Here is a 13620-nt window from a genome sequence, read left to right on the forward strand (position 1 = left end):
GAACTTCTCCAAGATTGCAGTTGCATTGACTTGACTAACCAATAAGTTGGTGACCTTTCTTTGGGGACCTGAGTAGCAGGCAGCCTTCGAGACTCTCAGACAGTAGTTGTGCAAGACACCGATTCTCACCCTGCCAGAGGGTGTAGATGATTCCGTGGGTTACTGTGACACTTCAATCATGAGCATGGGTACGACACTGATGCAACAGGGTCACATGATAGCATGCCTTAGGGAATAATGTTGGGATTCCCGTCAGGACATGAGTTCAGTTAAGTGTTAGGTCAAGCGCGTGTTCGACCTAGTGTGAGAAAGTGTTGTAAGTTTGCGGGTGTAGCCGCAACATTCATTAGCATCTAAATATTGACTGAGTGTTGTAAGTCTGCGGGTATAGCAGTAACATTCACTAGGTTAGTAGATAACATGAGCGTATTGATAGAACTCAGAAAGAATAGTAGCATCCGCTAGTTCTGGTGCAGCAGTGAGGGCATGGCAAATCCGCATATTGGTTTACAGATTTTCCCAGATGAATTAGACCTGGTGGAACCAGGGATAAGACCGTAGGAACATCACTGCAGTCATGGGATTGAGGAAGCGATGGACCGTTTAAGGTCGTTTGTGATATAAGGCTACCCTTGGTCATGTAACAATCACTTTTAGCCTTGGATTTAGTAATGTCAAGACTTGACGTATGGACTCGATCAGTTAGATCATAAGGTCGTTAGAGCCACAGTGGTAAGATAACTAGTGGTAACAACTGACAGACAAGGATTTCGTTTAGAAGTCGTGGGGAGCGACTACGTGGGAGTCTTTTGGCTTCGAAACCAGGTCGGAACCCGGTATTTCAAATGACTGGTGAACAAGTTGAGACCAAAGAGGCCTCAGTAGATTTTGGAAAGGAGCCATGTGGCAGCATGCCGTGTCGGGCAACTTCAATGTTGTGGCGTTAATAGTATTAATGTTTCAGAATTCCAGGTATGGATGAGTAACAGATTTCTAGGGTAATGATAAGTCACCCACAACAAGATTCAACTATAATGATTATATATGGAAGGTCTGTTAGGGAGTCAGACCATATCGAGACTTTGAACTTCATATTGAGTTGTGTGATCATAATACTGAGAATTCATGCATCTTCGAGGTTTAGAACCCTGTGAGGGTTGGCTTGATTTGCCTTGGGAAGACTGGGGTTATGCTCGAGATTGTGGCCAAGTCGTTCAAGTTGGCGGGCACATAAGGAATTGTAAGGGATAATTTCGAGGACAAAATGTAATTTAATTGGGTGAGAGTTGTAACACCCTGATTATTAAATAAATAGATAGATAAAATTTGATGTGAATAGTAGCCCTAAATGCAGAATGATTTAGCAAGACATTGGTTTTGGGGGTTAAAGTGTAATTTCCGGATTGAGTTGTAAATAACTGTGAAGGTTGAGTGTTGTTTGGTAAATTATGGGTTTGATTTGAAAGGATTTTTGAAGATAGGGGATGAATGGTAATATATGAGCTTCAGCTGAAAATAATTTGTAGAGGAGGGGCTGTTTGGTAAGTTTTGGACTAAAATGAAATAATTTATGGAACCAGGGGCTAAAAGGTAAATTGTTGCATTTGCAGCATGCAAGGAGCATTGGGCTAAATGATGATATTAGTTTTAATGATTAGATAGCTATCTAGAAACATGTAATAGATAAAATGTAATCAACATTTGATGATTAAATAAAAGGTGTTTTATTTATAAGTAAAGTTACTATCTTGTGTCAATTGTTTACTGTTGTTTCATTTTGCATGTTTTGACTTCCAGAATAATTATATTATTCAAACAGTCCATAGTTGATCATACTTTGGAAGTAGGTATTAAGGCAAGACTATCATGAATTTGGTTTGTAGATTGTCTGAAGTGTTTAGACATAGCAACATTTTGCTACAACCTTCATGAGTGCTCATAAGGTCTGAGTATTGGATTAAACCCACGCTCACTTGAATCATTTCATGGAATTTATCACGAGTGATCGTGAGATGATAATATCATATAAGTCTTCAAACCAAGATATATGAGTAATTGAATATGAGTTGGTTGTGCATTGATAGTGTGAAAACACATCGGTAACTTGATGTTATCAAACACACTGTTGTGTATGATTTAACGAATAGTTAGTACAAGCATATAATGTCGAAGTTTATATGTTCCTTTTAATTATTGGAGGATTAAAAGCGATATCTTGGGCCCCTCGATGATTTTTTTGACTTATGTGTCAGGCCCGGTCATAACTAAATTGATGTGTTTGATTAAGTTCTCTGTCAAACAAATTGGAAATCGGGAAACAAACTGTTGAACAATAAGTATGATTGTGTTCCATGTATTTGTCCGACTGATATCTTGAAGAACAGAGGATTATAGGATCCCTTATCTAAATGGCGTGTCAAAGTTAGACAGAGGGTTTTAAAAGCTACAATTGCTAGTCGGTTTATTAAGTTGTACATAGAGTTATAGTTATTAGACTTATCCAAGTGGGAGACTGTTGGATTAGGTGTCTAAGCCCATAACTATAATTGGTATATACTTGACCCGGGAGTAACATGGTCCATTTGGGTTACATTTCACCAGAACAATCTGATACGATGGACGTTTGAGAGAGAGAGAGAGAGAGAGAGAGAGAGAGAGACTGTTTATGATTTGCTAATATATTTGAAGTATAATATATTGAGAAATGATATAATTCAATTAGTGTCAATCAAGAATTAATCTGGAATTAATTTAGTGATCACAAGAAACTAATTGAATTAATAGGGGCTAATTATATAAAGCAGTTATATATATATATGGTCTGGGCTTATGATACATGATGGATTAAGTTTATGGATGAATCCATAACGAGTTGGTTCATATGGATCATGGATCATGGATAATAAGCCCAAGAATATGGATTAGGGTATATATATATATATATATATATATATATATATATATATATATATATATAGCTAAAATCGTTATCATATAGCTGATTTTTGTGTGCAATATACTCTCTCTCAAGTCCTCCATTGTTGGTGGTGTTTTGTGAGGCATTTGAGGCATCATACTTGAGGTACTAAGCTTTTAAAGGCCAAAGTAAACTAGCTACATCAAGATGTAAAGTTTCTAACCAAATGTGTTCTTCAATTGTCAATTGCATGCTAGTTAGGATATGTATGCTTTGGAAAAAGAAATGCATGTATAATTTGAGAAAACATAGATCCAAAGCATCTAGGGTTGCATGTGCACCATAGGAGTATTAGAATGCTCAAAACCCTTCAACTTTACCTAAAAAGAACATATATTTTGGGGAGTTTATTTCTTACTTAATGTGTAAACCATAAACAATCATTTGTTATTCATCATCATTTCTAAATGGAATGGAAAAATAGTCATTAACTTATATTAAGGCGGTTCATTCAGTCCAAGGGCCTTTTGCTTTTATTTCCTTCTTAAGTTTCGAATGTGTAAAGTGTTCAATGGATAAATGATGTATGCTTCTTTTTATTTTTTGGACCTAATCCGAATGTGAAAAAATGACCATATTATCCATCTGTCTAGAAGTGACAATATATAATTATTAACTATTTATTTGAAATTTTTTCATTTGTTATATATTTGTATTGGACAGAAAAGATATGCAAAATTTCTTGGTGGTAGCTTCACCTATGATGCATATCATATAACAGAGCCTCAACCTGAAAGCTGTTGCAAACAAAATCAATTCAAGTTTTTTTTACGTGACAAATGACAAATCATATATTACTTTGATTTTGTTTTCTTGATTATATCGATCACATTCACTATTAATTTTGTTTTCGTATATGATTTTGTAATTATGGATATTAAAGTACATAGCTTAGTTAGACACAAAAAATGCATTGCCATTTTACACACAAGAAATCCAATAACGACCATTCCGCCCCATGCGGAGCATGAGTTTCCTTATAGTATATATATTAATTCCTAAAATCCTTAAGAATATTATTCTTTGACCCTTTCATACTTTTGCCACAAGTGTTTTAGGCTTTGTCATAGTTTTCCTCTCATTTCCACCCTTTAGACTTTTACCATTCGTCCCTTAGTTTCAGGAATTTACTCCATGCTTTTCTCTTTCCATTTTACGTGGCAAAGTTTTGGTCCATCTCATCCACTAGAAGCCAATAATGTTGTGGGGAGTGGTCATAGCCAAACCATCAACCAACTCAACGCTATGTAGGTATTTTACCATCCAAAAACCAACCCACTAGATTGTGAAAATAGTGCTCACCAATGGGTTGGTAGTGAAGGGACAAAAAGGAGGAGAGAAAAGAGAGAAAATATGAGGAAAAAACGAAGAACCAATCAAATTCCTCGTCTTGTTTCGTTTTCACAACAACTAGAAGTCACTCCAAAGTCAAACCAAATCACCGGTCTATGGAGGGCATAAGTTAGGTGTTGTTTGTTTTTTGTCTGCAGATCTTCTTGGTCTCTTCTGTTTATGCCGCACAGACCAAGCGCAAAGATTAGCCTTGACAGACTGTTTGTTTTTTTGAAGACTGCAGACATAAAAATGTTTGTGCACCCTCTTCTTGACAGATGTGAACCAGAGTTTTCTAACATCTTCAGACATCTTCTAGCCTAAAAAAACACATATATCTTTATTTTTTAGTTTTTTTAATTTATATTTATTCCAACTTTATTAACGATAAACAATTTTAAAAAAAGTACAATACTTTAAAAAAAAGTTCGAAGATACAAACATGACATTTTTGACAAACTTATAAATAAATATTTATTACAATAATGGTTGTTGAAGTTGTTTATATAAATATGAAAAAAAAAATCTTAATAGATTTTTATATTTTTTGTGCCAAATTTTATAAAACATTATTTCATAGAGTATCGTCATTTTCTTAGAAAAATATTTATGGTACGTTTTTAATTGATTTAATTGGAAAAATCAAAGTTTATTTCCATCTATTTATGTATCAAATTATTTGATTCCTAATTACAATGTTTATGTAGAACTTTGCGACCAAAATTATTGGTTTTTATCAAATATATACGTTAATTTGTACTATTTATTTTTATTTTTTATACAATAATATATAAAAGTTAATCTAGATTTGTTTATTATTTATAACAAAGTCATAAAAATATTAAAAAAATCAATTTGAAGTTTTAAAAAAATCAGTTTATTTGGATCTTAATTTATTTTAATAGTCTGTAAATGTTAAAAAAAAAAAACAAACACTATTCTTTTTTTAGACTGCAGACGTTTGATCCACCTCTTCTACTGCAGATGTCTACAGATGTGGTCTACAGACTACATGCATTTTGCCCTAAAAAAACAAGCAGGTCATGCATGTATGCCTCAGGTAGGAAACTCATGTTTCACATCTACTCGGGATAGCCTAGGGGGTGTTTTGCTAAACTTTTTAAAACAACTTATTAGGTTCCAAACCACTATAACTTAAAAAAATGTTTGGATGAAAATTCATTCTTTTATAAGTTACTCTTTTTTAGAAACAACAACAATTTTATAATAACCCCAACCTTCCAGCAAGGAGCTAAAGAAAGGAAAAGGGCAAGGAACAGTTACAAATACAACACAGACACAGAATCGCCACAAAAGGGGAAAACAACGACAAGTACGCAACTACACATCAGAGCCTGGCAAATGGGGATATAGTCCATTCCTCCCAGGCTATAGAACCACACTTACCCCTGCTTTTACTCCAGAGATGCACCATAGAAATTATCTTGTCAGCACATTGTGAGGGACTATTGAAAACATTGTTAAAGGTTCTCTCATTTCGAAATTTCCAGACCCCCCATAAGAGACCATAACACACTGCTCTTAGTCTATCTCCGCGCCTAACATTTTGTCCCCAAATATTGATGAATTCATGTAGCTCAATCACTGAATGAAAGTTTGTAATGGGAATACCACACCACTGAAAAAGTATTCTCCCTGATAGCAACCGCATGGAGACATGAGATGAGAAGGTGATCGGCATCCTCATTTTCATTAATACATGCACTACAAAAATTTGTGAGAGTCTCTACTCCACGTTCCTTGAGAGTCGTTAGCGTTGGTATCCTCCTTTGAATCGCCCTCCAAACGAAGCAATTGACCTTAATGGGCACAACATTGGACCATGTGAAGTCAGGTAATTGTATATGGGACTCACGCATTTTATCAATTGCTCTTCTCAATGCCCCCACAGTGAATCTACCATCTACATCTAAATTGCTATGCCAAACATCCATACCTTCTGATAGTTGTACCGACTCCATTTCATTCATAAATTGAGCAAATCCGGTTGTCTGACTCATGATTGCAGGACTCGCAGTCCAATGTCCCACAAATTCGCCATCAAAGAATCTGTTTGCCTCTACACAAGTTTTCCTTTGTTCGAAATTGTAAAGCTCCGGATATTTTTGTTTTAGTTGGAACTGACCTAACCAGTTATCGGACCAAAATGACGTGTTATCCCCAGATTTTATACTAATATCAAATATGTCTTTCGAGTCCATCTTGTTCCTGGTTAAGTCTTTACTTACCAACGCTATGTTGTGCCAAACACCAGGAATATTTCTATTTGCAATGTAGTCATGTGGTTTGTTGATTAAGTTACTCTACACTTATTTATAAGCTAATAAGCTAATAAATTATAAACTAAGCAATAATTTTTTTTTCCGGAACACCCTTAAGGCCGGACGGAGTGGAGGGAGGGAAGGGCGAGGGAACCGATCCCGCACCTGTGCACACCGCACCGTGGGTGCGGGAAAGGAACCGCGGGAAGCAACCGGGGGAGAGAGTCCCGCTCTCTCTCCTGCTGTGATTGGCCCATTTAATTTTTTTTTTGAAAAAATACCGTTGTACAACGGTAAAAAAGTGAATTTTTTTATTATTTTTTTTGTGGTTGTTAACGGCTACTTTTTATTTAATTTTTTTTTATCCTTTTACAACTACTATAAATACATACACATAACTTTTAAACATATCAAACGATTCTCTATACTCTCTACTTCATATCAACCAAAAAAAATGAATCCCGACAAACAAACCCCAAGTTCCGATCGACGGAAAAAAGTCATGGTTCGAGTATAAACATCCCTCATCGCAACATTTTTGCTATCGATTCATCCCAGCAAGGAGTTTACCGCCCCCAACTCGATTCTCCCATTTAATCGCCACTACAATTCCAATACCAAAATGTTGGCCAATATTACGCGATGCAAGTTCCAAATGTTCCGTCGCAAATGTTTTCAAACTTTGTTGTGTTTCCGGATCAACAATCGCCAAATCAACCTCAACCCCAAACTCAAACTAAAACTCAAACCCAAACCCAACACCACCACCAACTTGTCGATGAATTGGATGACGCGGAAGAAGAAGACATGGTTCCCGAAACTCAACCAACACCACCACCATAAAGACGTAAAGGGAAAAAACAAGTGCGTGAGGGTGTCGCACAACCGGGAAGACAAAAGCCGACACTATGGGTTCCACACAAAGAGCTAGTTTTGGTCAAAGCTTGAGTTGATATTTCTGAAGATTCGATTCAGGGAAACGCACAACCGGGAGAACATTTTTGGTTTCGCATTTTAGAACGATTTCGAGAGGAGCTAGGAAAATGTGACGACTACTGTACTAAACATCAACTTAACTCAAAGTTTCGAGAAATAGCAAGGGGGGTTTCAAAAATTAACGAGTTGTACAACAACCTAAAAACCCAACGAAAAAGCGGCCAAGCCGACGAAGAAATACTTCAAGAAGCGTTGCAGTTTTACCTTGAGGAAGTCGGAAAACCATTCAAGTGGCACGATTGTTGGAAATTATTGGTCCGAAGTCCTAGGTGGATAACATACGAGCGGGATTTTATTTTTGGAGTCCAACAATCAAAGCGAACGAAAACGGGCTCTAGTGGTTACATAACCTCCTCCGATGCTCGGGTAGGTCTAGATTTAAATCAGGACGACGAACTCGAGCTAGAAGAAATTGTCCGCCCAATGGGTAGGGACAAAGCGATGAGAAAGGGAAAAGGGACTTCTTCGAGTGCATCTGATTTCAGCGTGGACATTGAGGAAATGCGGAAGATAACATCGTCGTTTGATCGATATAATCTTAATTTTTCCGAACGTTTGACTTTCGACAAAGAAAAAGAAGAAGCAAAGAAAAATGAGCGGGCGGAGAGACAAGAAATGGAAGACATGAAGTTTTTGATGGAAAATGTCGATCATCTCTCGGGACCGGCTCTCGAGCTCGTATTGAAGAAGAGAGAAAAAATTATGAAAAAATATTTTCCGTAGGTCGTTGGTGGTTTGTTTGATTTTTAGTTTACGTATGTGTTTTTTTTAATTTTCTACTTTTTTATATTTTAGGTTTAATATAAGTTTTATTTTAATTAATGAAATAATTTTGATTTTTAATTAAGTTTTATGTTTAATATTAATTTAAAAATTATAATTCATAAAAAAAAAATTAATTTTATTGAAAAAAAAAAAAAAAGGCTTCCAAGAAGTATGGCAGGGACCATCCTCCCACTCCTTCCGGTCTAAGAATGGGATTGGTGTCTTCTATCTCATTTAATCTCCTTGTCCAATGTGTTCTTGCCAATCTCACTCACTGCCGATTGCGTGAATTTTGTAGTGGTCTGTAGTCAATACTACCTTTGATTTTTTAGAGTTGCAGGTTTTGGTACCGTCTTCATCTTCCATTGACGCTGACAGCTTATCTTCCCATTCCCCCTTACCCTTCTCTATTAATTGAATACACTAGTGTGTGTATTCTGTGCTTATGGTGATCTACAATTTCATCTAGGCACCAACAGATGGAGACCAAGACCCTCTTTGTCGGTATCATTACTCCCCTAATTAGTTTTTTAAATAAAATTAGGGTTTACAGTTTTACTCAATGAACATGATTGCTACAACCCTTTCGCAGTTGGCGTCTTCCTATTCACAGTTTGAAGTCGGTTCCAAGGAAAGCGACTATACGTCCGTATACATCTACAGAAAACATACGCCTCCATATTGTTGTTCTCTCGATCGTTGCCTCCTCAAGCCTTCCCCTCTGAAGCCACCGTCGTTAGCCATCTCCTCCCCACCTCCGGAGATCGTCACAGCCCACAGCAACACCGGAGATCGTTGCCTCCTCACGTGTTTGTTCCTGCTTCTACATTCGTCGTTATTTTTCCTGCTGTTTGCTTTTATTCGTCTCTTTTTTTTTTTTTTTTTTTCCCTTCCTGTCGATTTTTTTGCTGATATATGTAGAATTGGAACTTAAAAGTTGTGGATTTTCAATTTTGTGCTAATGTCGATTTTTCTTGTGCTGCTGTCGAGTTTTTCTTGTGCTGTTGTCGACCTCAGAAAGCGAAGGTCGACCTGTACACCTCAAATCGGCGTGAAGAGGCTGTGGTAGTGAGGAGTCCTTCCTGTCGAAGCCACTGTGCGTCAACCTTCCGATCAGAAGGTTAGAGTTCCTTCATTGTTTCTAAGAAATTTTTTGATCTTGGTTGATAAAGATGATGGATTTTTATCATCTATCTTAGATTTTGCTTCAAACAACTTTATCCAAAGGTACAGATTAAGCTCAAAACCCAGTTCATCTGCAATTTAGGTAGGTTTGTATGCTGATTTCAGTTCTTTAATGTATTGTAAGTATATGATGGGAAGATTCATTTCGTGCAAAAAATGTGTAGATCTGTCTCTTGAATCAAGAGCACATGAGCAACCGTAAACATATCAGAAAACCACGAAGGGCAGCCATCATCACAAGGGCAAAAAAGTCAACACAGGAGCATCTGCGATCCATCCCATCCAAATTGAAGCAATCACAAAGAAACCTGAAACATCACGATAAACCAAAAAATATACTCGCATGCGAATATAAGATTTTCAAAGTCAGAATTTCAGATGCATCATCAGATAGCTTGCTTCACTTCAGTAGCAAGCTATACAAGAAATCTGAAATCTCATAAAATTTTATCACGGTTAATATTTTCCAACTTCAGCTATTCTTGGTATGCAAAAATTTTAGTTACTTGGAAAACTTATTCCAAAACCTACTGTATAACAAAATTAAATGTTCCTTGGACCTGCAACATAAAAATGATACAAAACAGGTCACCAAACGGTAAAAGTAAAAGACATGAGTACATTTTATCAGAACCAAGTTTGGGTTTGTTCTAAAAAGCTCCTTTAATCACCTATCACTGAAAATTCTTTTGAAACACACGAACTACAGGTCTTTGGAAAGCATTAGGAACTCTGGCTTGTGCAAAACCATTAAATCCCCACTTCAATTAGATAGAGTACAAAAAATTACTCCTTTATCCATTTTTTCAACCTCCAGTCAACTAACTGTATCATTGTTAATGTACTTTACTAATGATATAAAGGATCGGAAAAAGTTATAGAGTTCCACATAATACACCCAAATTACCCTGTTTAACTAACCAACTTGTAGGCTTTACCAGTAAAAAAACAGATTTGTAGTTGTATTTCATCTAAGGAAAAGTATGTAAAAGAAGGGATATACGAATGGTGAGATATTATTATATAGACCTTGGGTATCCAGTAATTCATTATCATCTTTAAGCTCTTTGACTTCCAGAAATCTAGAATTAAAGGAACCAATTTCAAGAAAAAAGATGCAACAGGAGTTTTGCTGCTATTGGCTGGTATTTAACCAATTTCAGGAAACGAATACCATGCCTAAAACCTGTTAAGTTAAGAAAACAGCACCATTGAATCACTTTTCTTGATTTATATCCTATTCAATTGGTCAAATTATTTGATTTTTTTAATCAACCAAGTTTTTTGTTTAATAACTTAACTGCTAACCTTTTTGCATTTACCAAAATAATGAATATGTAAGTTCAGTATTATCAAAATGGATCATTAAACATACATTAGGCATTTTTTATCTATCAATAAAATCAGTAACCATACAATTTTTTTTTCTGAAACAAATAAAGCGACAAGGAATCCAAGAAAGATAATGGAAAAGAACAATTATTGTAAGCACAGGCTAGTAGGCGTGAGTTTCCTGTGAAGATGAGATCATTAATCACTTTTTATGCATTCAAAAAGAATTAATCACTTTTTATGCATTCAAAAAGAAAAATAGATTTAGCTAATGTATGTTATAATTAAGTTATATAATGTTCTTAAACTATATTGAAGCAGATATAAACATATCTGTAAGTCATTTTGGTCTTAATAAAAAAATAGTGTGTTACTAACCCACATTCCTTTAAATGTGAATCATTTCAATAATGCACATTTACTCATGATCTTGTTCCTGTTACATTTATGAGGAAAAGGAAATAAAATTCATAAGCTCTATAGCAAAAAAATCACTAATATTATGGTTCATCAGCAATAGCTTTATATCAGAACACTACAATTAACCTAGTAACTAAAAAACAAACAAAAACTTACAAAAATGTTGGTTCTTAATCATCATCATCTCTTATGAATTATCTTCATCTCATGTGATTAAATCCCCTGTAATGAAGAACAGTTAAAAAAAAATAAACATAAAAAACTGGAAATCAAACAAGAAAAATGACCTGTAGGCATCTTCAAAACATCCGTCATTGATCGTGGTTATTGGTTTGATGTTGATGCAATACCTACTTCCTTCTCCATAATACTCCACAAAATCATTATCTATTACAAAAAAAAAAGTTAAAACCTCAACAGGAGAAGATATATATCCAAATGAAAAAAATAGAATAAAAATCATATGCAAATTAACAGTCTCTTAAGTCGAAAATTAAACCCTACTTCAATCTCTTCTTTGACAGGCAGAAGCAAATGAAAAATAATTGAAGGAACAAATAATCACCAAAGTCTCATGAAATTATCAGCAATTAGATATGAATTTGTACATCCCTATATGTGTGATCTAAAAAAAAAGAACATAATGAAAGAAAATGATTAAAAGACATCAGTACATGTCTAATCTAAAATAAATCTCTAATATAAGATAACAATGTTACTTGCTTGTCTATTAAACAACATTAATAAATAAACAAAACAAATACAATTACTCAATCACAGAGATATGTAAACGAAAAACAAAGTTCTTGAACCGGAAATTAAATTATACTAAAGTTTTTATAGTGGATATCACGAGAACACAAATCAAATGAATCTTATGAGTTTTAATAACGTAGAAACCAATAAAGTGATAAAACACATGTTTAACTGATCAACTAACTATCAATTAATCTAAAGAGTGTGACTAAAGCAGAAAAACCAATACTTCAAGAAACCATCAAGGTTTGAATTTGTATTGTAGCTTACTTGAAGAAAGACAAAAACAATGTAAGCTCTGGTCCATTTAATAACGAAAAGAAGAAAATTTAACACTTCAACAAGAGTTGTAAGCGAATATTGAATTGTATGAATGTAAACCATTAAACCCTAAAATTACCCGATTGATTGCAGTAGAATTCTACCGAACCCTAGATGCGTCATCTCTAGTGGACGTCCTCAGGCAACATCAGGTTCAGATGTATCACCGAGATACCGGCAGATGAGGACCGTGAAATCGGCAAAGACGGTGTGAGTGATAATGAAGCCAACAACGACGACACCGCCTTCTTCAACGATGATGGCAATGAAACGACCACTTTCTCCGGTAACCGATTGAGAAAACAGACAAAGTGGAAATGGATTGGAAAATGAAGTCTCATGGATTCCCCATTTTTTGGTTTCATTAAAGGAAGATAAGATAAACCTCCATCAGAGGAAGCGGTGGGAAGCGGAGGAATATGAGAGTGAAAAAGAATGGGAGATGCAGACATGTGTATATATATATATATATATATATATATATATATATATATATATATATATATATATAGCTTAGGTACCTAACCACATCATACTACGTAATTTTGTATTATATATACATTGTAATCACCCAAAGTTCTTAAAATTCAACATCGTAACTTTATTGTTTTCAAACTCTTTGGACTTTCACCATTATTTTCCTTCAAATGACGTCTTTCTATCGGAGACCCTCAGGTGGGCTTCATATACTACCGTTACAAATCAAATGATGTAAGAGGAATATAATGGTGAATGTCTGAAAATTTTGGAAGTAAATCAAGTTAAGGGTTGAAGTTTAAGAACCTTAGACAATTACAATGAAAATATAATGCAAAACAATGTACTATAATGTGGTTAGGTACCTAAGCTTATATAAGGTTGTTAGGTATATTCACTTTACCCTATATATATATATATATATATATATATATATATATATATATATATATATATATATATATATATATATATAGGAATGAGTTCTATGGAAAACAAATAACTAGGACAACATCTACCGGAACCAATAATCAAATGACACGTGTCCATTTCTTTCTTCACAAGTAATGTATTGTGGAAGTGATGTGTTGTCATGTTTTCATTGGTTCAAATATGTGTTACCCTAATAATTCATTTTCCATATAACTCTTCCCTATATATATATATATATATATATATATATATATATATATATATATATATTAGGTTCAAATGTTTTCACTATCTATTGTGTGCATGTATGACTGATTCTGGACCAATCATTTTAGTTATTTTAAG

General features: G+C 34.8%; 2 long non-coding RNA genes across 2 annotated transcripts; one reads left to right on the forward strand and one right to left on the reverse strand.

Annotated features, from left to right (window-relative positions):
- The first annotated feature begins 8542 nt into the window (after positions 1-8542).
- LOC145066023 (uncharacterized) lies at positions 8543-10209 on the forward strand. Its single transcript, XR_013688610.1, has 4 exons — positions 8543-8856; positions 8945-9472; positions 9552-9619; positions 9702-10209. It is a non-coding gene; the product is annotated as an uncharacterized LOC145066023 (long non-coding RNA).
- An 885-nt stretch (positions 10210-11094) lies between these two features.
- Positions 11095-12786, reverse strand: LOC145066024 (uncharacterized). Its single transcript, XR_013688611.1, has 3 exons — positions 12446-12786; positions 11577-11676; positions 11095-11511 (listed from the first exon to the last, which is right to left on the reverse strand). It is a non-coding gene; the product is annotated as an uncharacterized LOC145066024 (long non-coding RNA).
- Between the last annotated feature and the right edge of the window lie 834 nt (positions 12787-13620).

Source organism: Lactuca serriola, chromosome 8, assembly GCF_051521515.1.
Source record: "Lactuca serriola cultivar US96UC23 chromosome 8, Lser_US96UC23_V15, whole genome shotgun sequence".
Lineage (NCBI taxonomy): Eukaryota > Viridiplantae > Streptophyta > Magnoliopsida > Asterales > Asteraceae > Lactuca > Lactuca serriola.